This window comes from Myotis brandtii, unplaced genomic scaffold (assembly GCF_000412655.1).
Source record: "Myotis brandtii unplaced genomic scaffold, ASM41265v1 scaffold1020, whole genome shotgun sequence".
NCBI lineage: Eukaryota > Metazoa > Chordata > Mammalia > Chiroptera > Vespertilionidae > Myotis > Myotis brandtii.
The window spans coordinates 623,268-636,387 of record NW_005353406.1 but is presented as its reverse complement, the minus strand read 5'-3'; the positions used below and the strand labels follow the sequence as shown (position 1 = coordinate 636,387).

Sequence of the window (13,120 nt, the reverse complement as noted above, 5' to 3'; positions counted from 1 at the left end):
ACCCATCCTGACCCAGTCCACCCATCCTGACCCCGTCTACCCATCCTGATCCTGTCCACCCATCCTGACCCAGTCCACCCATCCTGACCCGGTCCACCCATCCTGACCTAGTCTGAGACAGAGGCTCCTTCTGCTCTCCTGTAACAGACAGTGGCTATTTTTAGCACAACATGCTTACACTAAATTATCAGTGGTTCTCATGATTATATCCTCTACTGGAACAGTGTCTGTGACTCACAGGAGTGAGTTGTGACCTCGTCTTGAAATCGACAAACCATGTCGCAATATGCACATATTTTTATTAAAAAAAAAAAAAGGCCTGTCCTAGCTGGTTTGGCTCAGTGGACAGAGTGTTGTTGGCCTGTGGACTAAAGGGTCCGGGTTCGATTCTGGTCAAGGGCACATGCCCAGGTTGCAGGCTCCATCCCCAGTAGGAGGTGTGCAGGAGGCAGCCAATCAATGACTCTCCGTCATCATTGATGTTTCTATCTCTCTCTCCCCTCTCCCTTCTTCTCTAAAATCAATATATATAATTTTTTTAAAGGACTGATACACCCAGAAGGACTGTAATGGCACTGAGGGCAGGACACGTGTTCTCTCTCTAACTCAGCGCTTGAGTAAGATCTGCACACACATGTGGTGCTCAGAAGATGAGGGAGGGAGGCAGCAACTGCAGAAACTGCATCAAGTAACTTAAGAGTCACCTTATCCTTTTAAGAATGTTTGACTATGAAAGAAAATCAATTGGAATCAATAACTCATTTAAATAACCTACAAAGAACCTTTAAAATGTTTACAAACTTGGCACTGGCCGGAGTGGCTCAGTGGTTGAGCATTGACCTATGAACCAGGAGGTCGTGGTTCGATTCCAGGTCAGGGCACATGCTCAGGTTGTGGGCTCGATCCCCAGTAGGGGGCTTGCAGGAGGCAGCCGATCCATGATTCTCTCTCATCACTGATGTTTCTATCTCTCTCCTTCTCCCTTCCTCTCTGAGATCAATTCAAAAAAAGGATGTAGAAACCATTAAAAAATAGGAACTATCTGCAATACAGACATGCAACAAATCATCACACTCTATACAATGTTTCACAATGCTGTATGTTAATTATGCAATGACACAATGTTACATGTCATGTATATCAATAAAGCTCGGGGGAACCACCCAGAACAAAGAAAAGAAAGGAACTATCATATTAATAGAAAAGACAGACAATGACTGTGTTGATGAGGATGTGGAGAAACAAATTCTTGTAAATTGGTGGTGGAAATATAAAATGCTATAGCCATTTTGAAAAACCGTTCAGCAGGTTTAAATGTTAAACATAGATTTACCATTTAACCCAGCAATTCCACTCCTAGTTACCTACCCAAGAGAATAAAACTACCCGTTCACACACAGTCTCATATGTAAATGTTCCTGGCAGCATTATTCACAGTAGCCAAAAGGTGGGAACATCCCAAACGTCCATCAACTGATGGATGAATAAAATGTGGTAATCGTACGATGGAATATTATCCAACCATAATACAAAAGAACAAAGTACCAACACAGGCCACTTGGATGGACCTTGAGAGCATGATGCCAGGTGAACGAGACCAGACAAAAGAGGCCACGTATTATAATGATTCTATTTATATGAAATGTCCGTATTAGGCAAGTCTATAGAGACAGAAGTTAGGGGACGGACTGCAAATAGGCCCCACATTTCTCTTTTGGGGTGACAGAAACGTTCTGAAATTAGATTGTGGGGATGGTTGTACAACTCTGGAAATTTATTAAAGATCACTGAATTGTTCACTTAAAATGGCTGGATTTTAGGTATATAAATTATACTCCAATAAAGCTGTTTTTAAAAAGTAAACTTCCAGAAAAGGAAATAAAAGAAGCTCTACTGGCATGGTACAAAAAAGCCTGAAATAAGAAACTCAATGAACACACAACATACAGACAATGTATTACAGAATTGTACACTTGAAACCTATATAGTTTTATTAACCAATGTTACCCCAATAAATTCAATAAAAATTAAAACAAACAAAAAGGAGCCCTGGCCAGTTTTTCTCAGTGGTGTTGGGTCCGATTCCCGGGCAAGGGCACATATCTCGGTTACAGGTCCTCCAGCCCCGGTAGGGGCCCATGCAGGAGGCAACCAATGGATGTGTCTCTCACGTTGATGTTTCTCTCTCTCTCGCTCTTTCCCCTTCTCCCTCCCTTAGACTCTCTCTAGAAATCAATGGGAAAAATCTCTTCGGGTGAAGATTAAAGAAGAAAGAAGAACCTCGGGTTCTCTCCTTGGCTCTGCGCTGACTTGGCTGCCGGGGGAGCTGCTCCCTTGTCCATCTCTGTGTCTTACCTTCTCATCAGAGCTCAGCAGATACGAGGTTGGGACGCCCTTTAGGACAACCCCTCAGCTCAGCAATCCCCACCTACTGCCACTTTCTAATGGAAAAGGAACGCAGGGGTGACAAAAAAGAATCGAGGAGAAATAAGATAATAAAAGCCAAAGCAATCTTAGTAACTTGTGAAACTTACTTGGTAGCTTATGAGGAAATAGCACATTAAAGCCATAGAAAGGACCAGTTGGGGTGGGAACAGGACATCAAAAGCCCCCTTCAGCTTTCCTGTGGGCCACCTGCCCCATCTGAGAATCAGCACTAAGCCCCCTTCCGGCCCCGACATGTTGCAACACTGTCCACCAGTTTAGACTCAGCAACATCCGGGCTGTAAGGAAAGCTAAGCCTGAGACATGGCCTCGGATGCCTCTTCCCACTCCCTACCTGCCTCTCAGAGTGAACAGCACACCACCCAGCGCCAGGAGCACAAACCAGACCCCGGGAGGCCCTCCTACCCCACAGTCCACCGGCAGTACTCTCGGCGCTCAGGGAAAAGCACACAGAACCTGGCAGCTCTTTCCACCGCTCCTCCCCGGCCCACGCCACCTCACCCCCAACCGGGCGTCGGCAAGAGCCACCTGCGTCTCCACTCTTGCCCTTCGGATACCACTTCACTCCAAACCCTCCGTGGTGTCCCAGCTCTCGAAGCGTAAACTCCAGTCTCAGGTCCTGTCCACAAGGTCCCACATGACCTGCACCGCAGACACACACCTCTCACCGCGCCTCCCTTCACCCCCTGCTCCACACGGGCACTGTCAGTGCTCTCCCAACAGGGAGAGCCCACTCCTGCCTCGGCCTGTGCACTTGCTGCTCTCTGCTTAGACCACCCTCCCCTCAGCTACTAACGTGCCTGTTAATCTACTTCCAGCCCCGGCTCAAACGTCACCTCCTCAGGGAAGCCTTCCCTGACCAATCTGCCCAGCAGCACTATTCCACCACTCTGTCCTCTACTCTAGTTTTCGTTTTCCTTCTTAGCACTTACCGCCCCTCATCTGCGGTGTGTACCTGTGTGTTTATCCTCCGCCTCCTCCCCCCGAACATGCTCTCTGAGAGCTTGAGCCTTAGTGAGTTCACTGCTGAGTCACTAGAGCCTGGAGTGGTGCCTGGCATACAGCAGGCACACAATCAACTCCCCAGTTATAAACGTCTTTTACAATAGGTGGAGACATGAAGGGTAGGTGGCTGTCTTCTCATCTTCAAGGTCTCAATAGAAAAAGATGTCTAATATTTTACCCTCTTGTCCACATCAGAGAAGAAAAAAACACCTTAAAAATGTTAGCGTGAGCACAGCACTGTCTACGCCTGGTTTTCTCTAAAGCTGAGCTGGAAGACCACCAACCCCCTCCGCGGAGTGCAGTGTTGCTATTAACCGCGTGGCATCCTGTAAGCCTCACATCAGTGAGGCTCATGTATCTGTGGCCTACAATTCCACTGGAGACTCAGTACAACCTCTTTTTGCCGAATTCTTTGAAGACCGAGCCGAGGTGAAGAGGGAGAACGGAAAGCAATTCCTAAAATAGCTAAGAAAGTGTGGGAGTTGGAATCCGCCTCCCGGTGTTTAAGAGGCTGAGATAACGGGGAGCCGGCAGACAAGCCTGGGGTCTGCTCTGGAATTGGGAGACCAGTTAACCAAGCTCCTGCCAACAAAGAATATGGTTTCGTGTGCTTCCTGGGGAAGTTCCTGGAGGAACAGGAGGAAAGCACAGGCCACCGCAATCCAGCGAGGCTATCGTGAGCGATCAGAAACCAGGCCCCGCAGGGGGAGACGCCTTGAAGCCTGCGGACGCGTCAGGTAAGCAGACCTACAAAGCAAGTCTTCCCATCGGAGTAGGTGCCAAGATCAGCTGCTTAGCATCTTGATCTCCACTTGACAGAAGACTGCTCTCCACTGCAGTGTGTACAAATAACCCTATTTTTGCATCATCCAAAAAAATGTTACGTAAACATCAGGCGCCGGCATACACCTTTGTGATGTTTGGCAGGATTCACTCACACCCAGGTGTCATGGCCATGCCTGTTACAGCCTTCCCTCTTTCCACAAGGTGGCGCTGCAGGGTATCGGTTGAGCCCCCCCTCCCCCTCCCACCCCCCCCCCCTCTAAATTTTGGGGGAAAAGAATGACCTCTGAAGAAAATAGAGGTGCAGGTTAGATCATGTTAAGCTCCGTTTCCATAACTGGAATTTGTGTTATTTTGGCAAAGAAGTAGAACTGGCCCTTGGAGAACAGTGGTCATATATGAGCACTGTAGGAGTGCATATTTAACCATGTCTCGTCTGTGAGGACAGAGACAGTTAAAATTATACCCTTTTTTGGGTCAGAATCCAAAAATATATTTGTTGGTGTGCCGCAGGATTTTAGTAATTAGTTTGTGTGTGCCATGAGATGAAAAAGGTGGAAAATCGCTGCATTAAGGTGTTCTTTCAGGGGCTTAATTTTGCTAATTATCTGTGGTGTTCAGTGCACGTCATTCCTGGTGGTCAGCACACACCATAACAAGCGATCGAACTCTTGGTCTCCCGGTCAAACTCCCGAGGGGACACTTTGCATATTAGACTTTTTTATATATATATATAGATAGACTAGAGGCCTGGTGCACAGATTCGTGCACTGGTGGGTGGCATGGCCTGCAGGGATTGCCTACTCTGGGACTGCAGCTCATCCCGGTCAGCTGAGCGGTGCTCCCACTGTGGGAGCACACTGACCACCAGAGGGCAGCTCCTGCATTGAGCGTCTGCCCCCTGATGGTCAGTGCACGTCATAGTGACTGGTCGACCAGTCGTTCTGGTCGTTCCGCCATTCAGTCACTGGGCTTTTATATGTATAGATGTATCAACATTAGTTTATCAACTGCAACAAATGTACCGCACTATCTCAAGATGTTAATAATAGGGGAAATGGTCAAGACTCAATTTTTGTGTAAACCTAAAACTGCTCTAAAAAATAGTCTATTAATTTAAAGTAAAAATAAAACAGTCCATCACACATGGCAAAAGTTCTCTCTTGAAAGTCTGACTCTGTACAGGTTGGGGAAAAGTAGGTTTACAGTTATGATACAAATAAATCATACAATAATTAATAATACAAGAATAAACCTATTTTTGCCCATCCTGTTTATCATTGCATAGAGATGTGTGTGTGGATATGTGTATGCCTGAGTCACTCTGTAAAGGTGTTTCCTCATGTGGGCCATGTTTCAAGCAGTTTGAAAAATACTGCTCTCGGGGCCTCATTAAACCCACCAGGACTAAATGAGGAATCATGCTTTGGGGGGGGACACATCACAGTGCCCATCATTAGGCACTGAGATGCCTACGTCGCACCTTCTCAATTCACACCAACTCTATGAGATAAGCACCACCTTCGTCCTGCAGCTCAGGGAAAGGAGGACAAGTTCAATAACTTGCTCCAAGTCACGGAGCCAACAATAAACGTGAGCAGTACTTAACCCTGGTCTGACTCCAAAGCTACGGCTGAACCCCTACTTCAAACTGCTTCAAAATAAAAAAGGAACGATAGCAAAAGTCTTAATAAATACTTTCCTACTTGCAATATACTCCCCATTATTTAATAACCTCTCAACAAATTGTTTTATCTAGTTTTTATAGTTGAAACTATCTGAAATGCAACATTATTCATTATACAAGGGCACCAGAACAAAGAATCATGCATTCTTCTAAATAATCAACCATAAAGGTTATCTCATAAAACTATATAAATGACCTATAATTAAATTTTCTTGACCTTTAAAAAATTTAACTTAGGTGTTCCAATAATTCTCAGAATAAGACTTCCTCTTTCTACATATTTCTCTGTAAAATTCAAGATCATATATTCCTATATGTATCTAAAAAACATATCTACTCCTAGGTACATACCCACGAGAACTAAAACATATCCACACAAAAACCTGAACACAAAGGTTTATAGAGGCATTATTCATAATAACCCAAAAGTGGAAATAGCACAAACTGATGGATAATTCATCTATATCTATCTATGCAATGATATGTGGTATGTCTATCGATACAATGAAATATTACTTCTCATAAAAAGGAATGAAGTAAATGCTACAACATGAATGAACCTAAAAACCATTATGCCGAGTGAAAGAAGCCAGATACAAAAGGTCACATGTTGTGTAATTCCATCTACATGAGAAGCTGAGATGAGGCAAACCCACCGAGAAAGAGAGTAGATAGTGGTTTCCAGAGGCTGAATCATAGACCAATAAAGCTATTTTATTTTTATTTTATTTTTTTGTGAATCCTCACCCGAAGATATTTTTCCATTGATTTTTAGGGAGAGTAGAAGAGAGAGGGAAAGACAGAGCAGAATATTGAAGCCTGCAATCAAGGTACGTGCCCTTGACCAGAATCGCATCTGGGACCCTTTGGCCTGCAGGCCAACACTATCCACTGAGACAAACTGGCTAGGGCTAAAGTTGTTGTTTTAAAAAAAATCTAGCTATGCTAATTATTCAACCTATATAATCAGTAAAGTATTTTTCCCAATAAAAACAACTTTGAATAAACATATAGTTTCTTTTGTATACATTTTTCTTTCCTCAAGTAATAAAACATTTATAGCTGTACAAATCTTGGCTTAATCATGTCTATTAATTCCCAAAGTTGATCACTAATCCTTTTCCCAGCAAGAAACAAGGCTTAAAACAACACAGATAATTAGCATTATTAAGCCCCTGAAAGAACACCTTAATGCAGCGATTTTCCACCTTTTTCATCTCATGGCACACACAAACTAATTACTAAAATCCTTCGGCACACCAACAAATATATTTTTGGATTCTGACCCAAAAAAGGGTATAATTTTGATTCATTCACACTGGACAACTATTGTGTTGGCTGCTGTCATTTTTTATTTGACAATCTAAGGGAAGAGAGGTCAGGTATTGCATGTTTTTTTGGTTTTGTTTTTAATAAGAGGGCATTTATTTGGAAAATCACAGAGGAGGAAAAAGTAATTTGTAGGAGAAATGGGCTGAGGAAACAAGTTATGGAGGAAGGAAGGGCCTTAGGAGCTTGGGAGTGAGGAAGGTGAAGGTGACTGGCCTGGGGGAGGAGGAGGAAGGGGAGGGGACGGGAAAGGCTTGGATGTGCTCGGGGAGGGAGAGCCAGATATCGCATGTTTTAAAATTTCTGCAGCACACCAGCTGAAAAATCACTGCCTTAATGTAATCATGTCTACAGAGCCACCACAGTAGACACTATTTGTCTGATACAGAATCAGAATGCAGCCCTGGCCGGGTAGCTCAGTTGGTTAGAGCAGCGGTGGTCCGTGAGATCTGAAAGGGTGGTGACCGCTGGGTTAGAGTGTCATCACGATAGGCCACAGATGTAGGTCCCACTCGCTGTCAGGGCACATGTAAGAATAAGCCAATTAATGCATAAAGAAGTGGAACAACAAAATCCATGTCTGTCTCTCGAAAAAAAATCAATCAATAAAAAATTTTAATGAGAATGCAATTTACAAAGGAAAAGTCCAATAGAGCCCTTGCCTTTTTACAAATGACTCTGTCCATTTTTTTTCCAGATTTGAATCAGCTCTTGAGAACCAGATGCTACTTTGAATTTGCTTATAATGCTCTGAGTTACCATTTCCAAAATGTCTCTCATCTTTAGAAAACTAAGCAAAACTGAAGTGTGGAAAACAAAAAGTCTGAGTGCCTGGAGATTACCTGTGCCATTTACAAAGGAAAAATACTTAAATAGATGTCCCTGAGGCACTGTGGAATCTCAATTCAGGCCCTAATGACATGAGCCATGATAAGACATACTAGCGCAACAAGACAGACCACCACTGTTACAGCAGAGACACAGAGGGGGTCAAGTTTCACCTAATTAGGCGAGTTCGGAGGAAGAAAATGTTCAGTGTTCGCATTGTTCAGTGACAACTGTGAGCAGGATCTAAAAGTCATTATGAAAAAGAAAACTAAACACTAATTTACTAATCTCCCTACAGAACCTATTATAAAAAGACTTACCTAAGCTCTGTTAGCAACTTCGAAAAGTAAAACCTCAAAGCTTTTAAATAAGTTTTCACAGTAAGTGGCTTGCTCGCATTTTATGCTTAGGAAAATTGGTTGTTGGAGGTAAGGTACTTACAAAGCTACACACTTTTCTTTTTTTCATATTCTGCTAGTATTGACATATTTTAAATGTCTAAAATCAGAATGAGGTTTATAACAAGACTAGAGGCCTGATGCACGAAATTCATGCAAGAGCAGGCCTTCCTTTCCCCCCGCTGCCGGCTTCGCAGCCCCGGCTTTTCGGCCCCACCTCCTGCCAACACCCGCCTTGGCCTGGCACTGCCTGCATCCGCCACCACACCCCCCTCCCCCGTCCCTCCCACCCCATTGATCGCCTGGGCCTCCCTCTTTGGGATGATCAGGGAGCCCCCCGATTGATAGCCCCACGGGCCCGTGGCCTAGGCCTCCCTCTGCGGGGCAATTGTGGGTGATGGCAGCCCGCCCACCCCCCCTCCGACCAATCGCATTACACCCACCTTGGATGGCCTGGTGCCAGTGCGTGTCATAGCATGGTCGTCCGGATGGTCATTCTGCTGTTAGGCCATTTGGTTGATTTGCATACTACGCCTTTATTATTATAGATAGATACTTAGCATCAAAGGACTTTTTACAATTTATTAATTATAAAAACAGCTATTATTTCAGTGCTCACTGTGGTGGTGGACAGGCCCTTTGTTTACCCACATTGTATCACTGAACTCTCCCAACAGGCCTGCGGAGTGAGGTGCTAGGATGATCCTGCAGACAGACTGAAGGACTGCCCAAGGTCACATGACTAAGAAGTGCCAGAGTGTCTGACCCAAAGGTGTCTGGCTCCAAAGCTTAAATTTCTACTCCAATAGCTCAGGAACAAAACAGTGCTTAAATTCATGATCACTTAAAACAAAAGCAAACAAACAAATAAACGACACAGCTATTCAAGTTCTTCAACCTTATGTATGAAACTACAAGAAACCATCTTTATCCAAAAGTTTCAGATAGGAACATAAAGTCAAACAATTTTTTATAATGGAAGAACCCACTTTATACATCTAATGTACTTATACCTTTGAAAAGTAAAACATTATAAGTATGAATATAAAAGAGTAAATTAGAAAAGATTCATTACAAAATTCAAAGATGAATGCACTTAACAGCTGAGACTGACTCAGAGCAAAAAAAAAAAAAAATCCTACTAAAGAAAAGCTAAAATGAAAACTTATGCCTTCCGACTCTTATGAACTTGACTGTTTTTGTTGTTGTTGTTTTTTAACCTGGCCTGGGTCCTGAGGTTTGTGTCTGCTCAGATGCCAGAGAGCCTTTTGATAAAAGCTTGTGCACCATTTGCAAAGCTTCCACACCATTCCTTCTGAAGAGAGAACTATATATTCCATTACTCATTAAAACATTAGCTGCATGAGTTGTCCTATTATTATATGACCATGTTTTTTTACCATTCCAAGTGGTAACCTCTACTACGGAGAATGACTGAATTTCTGCATGCTAATATTGACAAGAAGTCATGTTTCTGAAAGGAAGAATGAGCATTTTCTTAGCACCCACTAGGCAACCATACACCAACTTAGTCTTCACAGCGACCTCAGGGACCCCGACTGGGGTGGCTTCCCTTCCTCTCGGGGACTCACACTCGGGCAAGTTCCCAGGGGTCATGCTTATTTTACATGCCCATCCCTCCTGACACTGCTGACTCAACGCAGGGAGGTACTTCACAAAAAAATGTTGTTCATTCCACAAGTATTTGCTGAGCGCCTGCTCTGTGCCAGGCACTGGAGAGGCAGCCCTGACAAGGCAGGCAGGGTTCTCGCCCCGTGCAGTTTGCTTTGATTATAGTCTGGGGAAAGAGACAAAGTAAGTAGGGGGAACATACAGTCTGATGGGTGGTGATGGAGAAAAACAAAGCAGGCAAAGGCAAAAAAATGTTGTTCATTCCACAAGTATTTGCTGAGCGCCTGCTCTGTGCCAGGCACTGGAGAGGCAGCCCTGACAAGGCAGGCAGGGTTCTCGCTCCGTGCAGTTTGCTTTGATTATAGTCTGGGGAAAGAGACAAAGTAAGTAGGGGGAACATACAGTCTGATGGGTGGTGATGGAGAAAAACAAAGCAGGCAAAAACAAAACATGGGGACAGGACACCTTTAATTTTAAATAAGGCGGTTAGGACAGGCCTCGCTGAAGGAGGTGGCAGGGAGCCGGCAGGCAGCTTGGAGGAGGAACACGGAGGCAGGGGGGGCTAGGGCAAAGGCCCTGAGGCAGAGGAATGCCTGGTAAGATGCAGAATCCATAGGAGTCAGCTCAGCTGGCGCAGAGATCAAGGGGGGAACAATAGGAGTTGAGAGGTAAACTTCCAATTGGCTTTTGCTCAGAGGAGCCTGGAAGCCCTGGCGATTCTCAGCCAGGAAGGGCGTGTTTTAGCACAAGGACTCGAGGGCTCACTCTGGCTGCTTTGTGGAGAGCGGGCTGAGGGAAGAGCACAGAAGCAGGGAGACCCTAGGAGGTTGAACAGGGGAAGCACCCAGGAGGCAGTGAGACTCCCAGAGGCCGTGCAGAACGGAGGCTGGGCAGGCTGTGGAGGCTCTGACGGGACTGGCTGATGGAGGGCGTGTGGGCTGTGAGAGACAGGGGCTGTGGAAAGGAGGCCTGCCACGCCCGCTGCCAGTCCCCCCAGCGCTGCCCCAGGCCCTGCTCCACCGGAAGACTCAGTTGTTCAGCTTTCCCTCCCTGTCCTTCCCATAGATCCTCTCTTTTCTCAGATGTGAGATATAAGAGTTGGTTCCTGCCACTTGAAACCAAAATGAATTTAAGTACTAAAATCATTAGCATTTCACAAATGGGAAACCTGAGGCATAAAAATGGAGGCACCACAGTTACTGGGTAGCTGAGTTCAGACATGAACACGGCCCAGCACACCACCCTGCCTCCCAGGCCTTGACCAGCCCTCTACCTGCACAAAATGAAAACAAAACCAAAGGGGGCGGGGAGGGAGGAAAGGTCGGCAGAACACCTGTTCAGTCCCCAGTTCCACGGGAGCATGGGCAGCGGGGCTGCCCGGCTGCGGCGAGCCCCTCCTTCCCTCCACTCCCAGGGCCAGGAGCCTCGCAAACACAAGGCAGCCCGCCTGTGCCAAGCTGAAAGCCCTGCCTGTTTCCACCCAGAAAGGAGAGAAAATGGGACTCGCCCGGCAGATCGTCTTTCCCTTGGTCTTTCTGTTGCTACAGTGCCCAAAGGTTTCCTTTCCTGCTCCGCTCGTCTCAGAAATACTTAACATGTTATTGTTGGCTCAGCACTCAGGAAGTTCTCACAATGACCTGTATTTTAACACAAAAATGAAGTATTGTGTTCCCTAAGGTAACTAGTCCTATTAAACTCATCACATTTGAGAGCACAGCATAGAGGTGCATCGATTTCCCTCCAATAGTCACTGAAGTTGTTTGGGGGAAAGAAAAGATAAAAATTATTTTTGGGTAATTTGAGTTATTTTAGAGAAAATGTAAGCTTCTTAAGTCTTAAGAGTAGGTTAAGCTTTTTAATCCTTTGTCAGTATTCAACGCAATTACAAGAGATATGCTGAGTGTCACATGAAGGCGATCATAAAGAGGAGCTGTCAAATCTTAGCGCCAGAAGGAACCTCACCTCACCACCACTCTTTCCCCATTTTACAGACCAGGAAGCAGAAGCCCAGAGAAGGAAATAATCTGTCAAGGTAACAAATCTTCTTAGTAACAAAACAAAGGCTGAAATCAGGTCTTTTGCTTCTCAGCCGGGCAGGCTGCTCCCTCCCAGCAGTTTATTTCATTACGCTGCTTACTTAATATTAAATGTGAAGGTCTGTAAAATGTCTAGCAAGACGTCTGACAAGCAACATGCTCTCAAATCTAATTTCCTTTCTCTCTTATTTATTTAAATACCTGACAACAATTAGGGGCGCTGAGAAGGTTAGGGGGGAAACCCCAGAACTTTTAATATTATAGAAACAAACTAAAATGAAGTAGCAAGAGAACCAGGAAACAAAACTGACACAGGGACTCACAATCAAGTGCAAGCTATAAACGGTAGCTGATCATACAGCAGACCAGTCATACGCATTGAACATATGGTAAGAGGGCTCCATACACATGCGCGGGATCCTGGAAAATGTAAGCTAAGCCACACCATTTTGTTAATCCTCAATCAGTCCCAGGCCTGCCGGCGGGAGACAGCAGTTGAGGTGACCATATACTTAAGAACAAACATGGCCTCTCTGACCGACTCCCAGCACAACAGGCAAGACCAAGAGGTCCCTGCACACCTGCATGAATGGCACCCGCTGTAAATCATGCCCCTGGAAAACGACATTGTCTCACCCACAAGAAAACACTCTCCAGAGAGAGTACCGGAAAGCAACAAATCGTTTAAAAATCAGATCTAAAGAGGAAACAAAAACCCAAAAAATAGTTTTCTCTTTTTTCATGTTCATTCCATCTACTTCACAGGCAGATGAAAGGCAAGCCTTATACGATGACCCATAGATACAACCTCAAAAAAATTCTTCTCCAATCCTTTATGCAGCAGGAACAAGGAAGAGAACAGGTTATGGCATGTAAGTGAAAAAGGGAGGCGCACCATCCTCATCTGACAGGTGAAGAAGCTGGGCCTAGAGAGGCTCATCCTTGCTCGAGGTCCAAATCTAAGCCCAGGAATGACG

General features: G+C 45.0%; 1 protein-coding gene across 1 annotated transcript in view; it reads right to left on the bottom strand.

Moving 5' to 3' along the window:
* PPP1R13B (protein phosphatase 1, regulatory subunit 13B) overlaps positions 1 to 8,944 on the bottom strand; it is a 59,379-nt gene extending 50,435 nt beyond the window's left edge. Inside the window, exon 1 of the mRNA XM_005853266.2 lies at positions 8,919 to 8,944. The gene's annotated coding sequence lies outside the window, so the exon portion shown is untranslated. The remainder of the gene's footprint in view (positions 1 to 8,918) is intronic.
* Between the last annotated feature and the right edge of the window lie 4,176 nt (positions 8,945 to 13,120).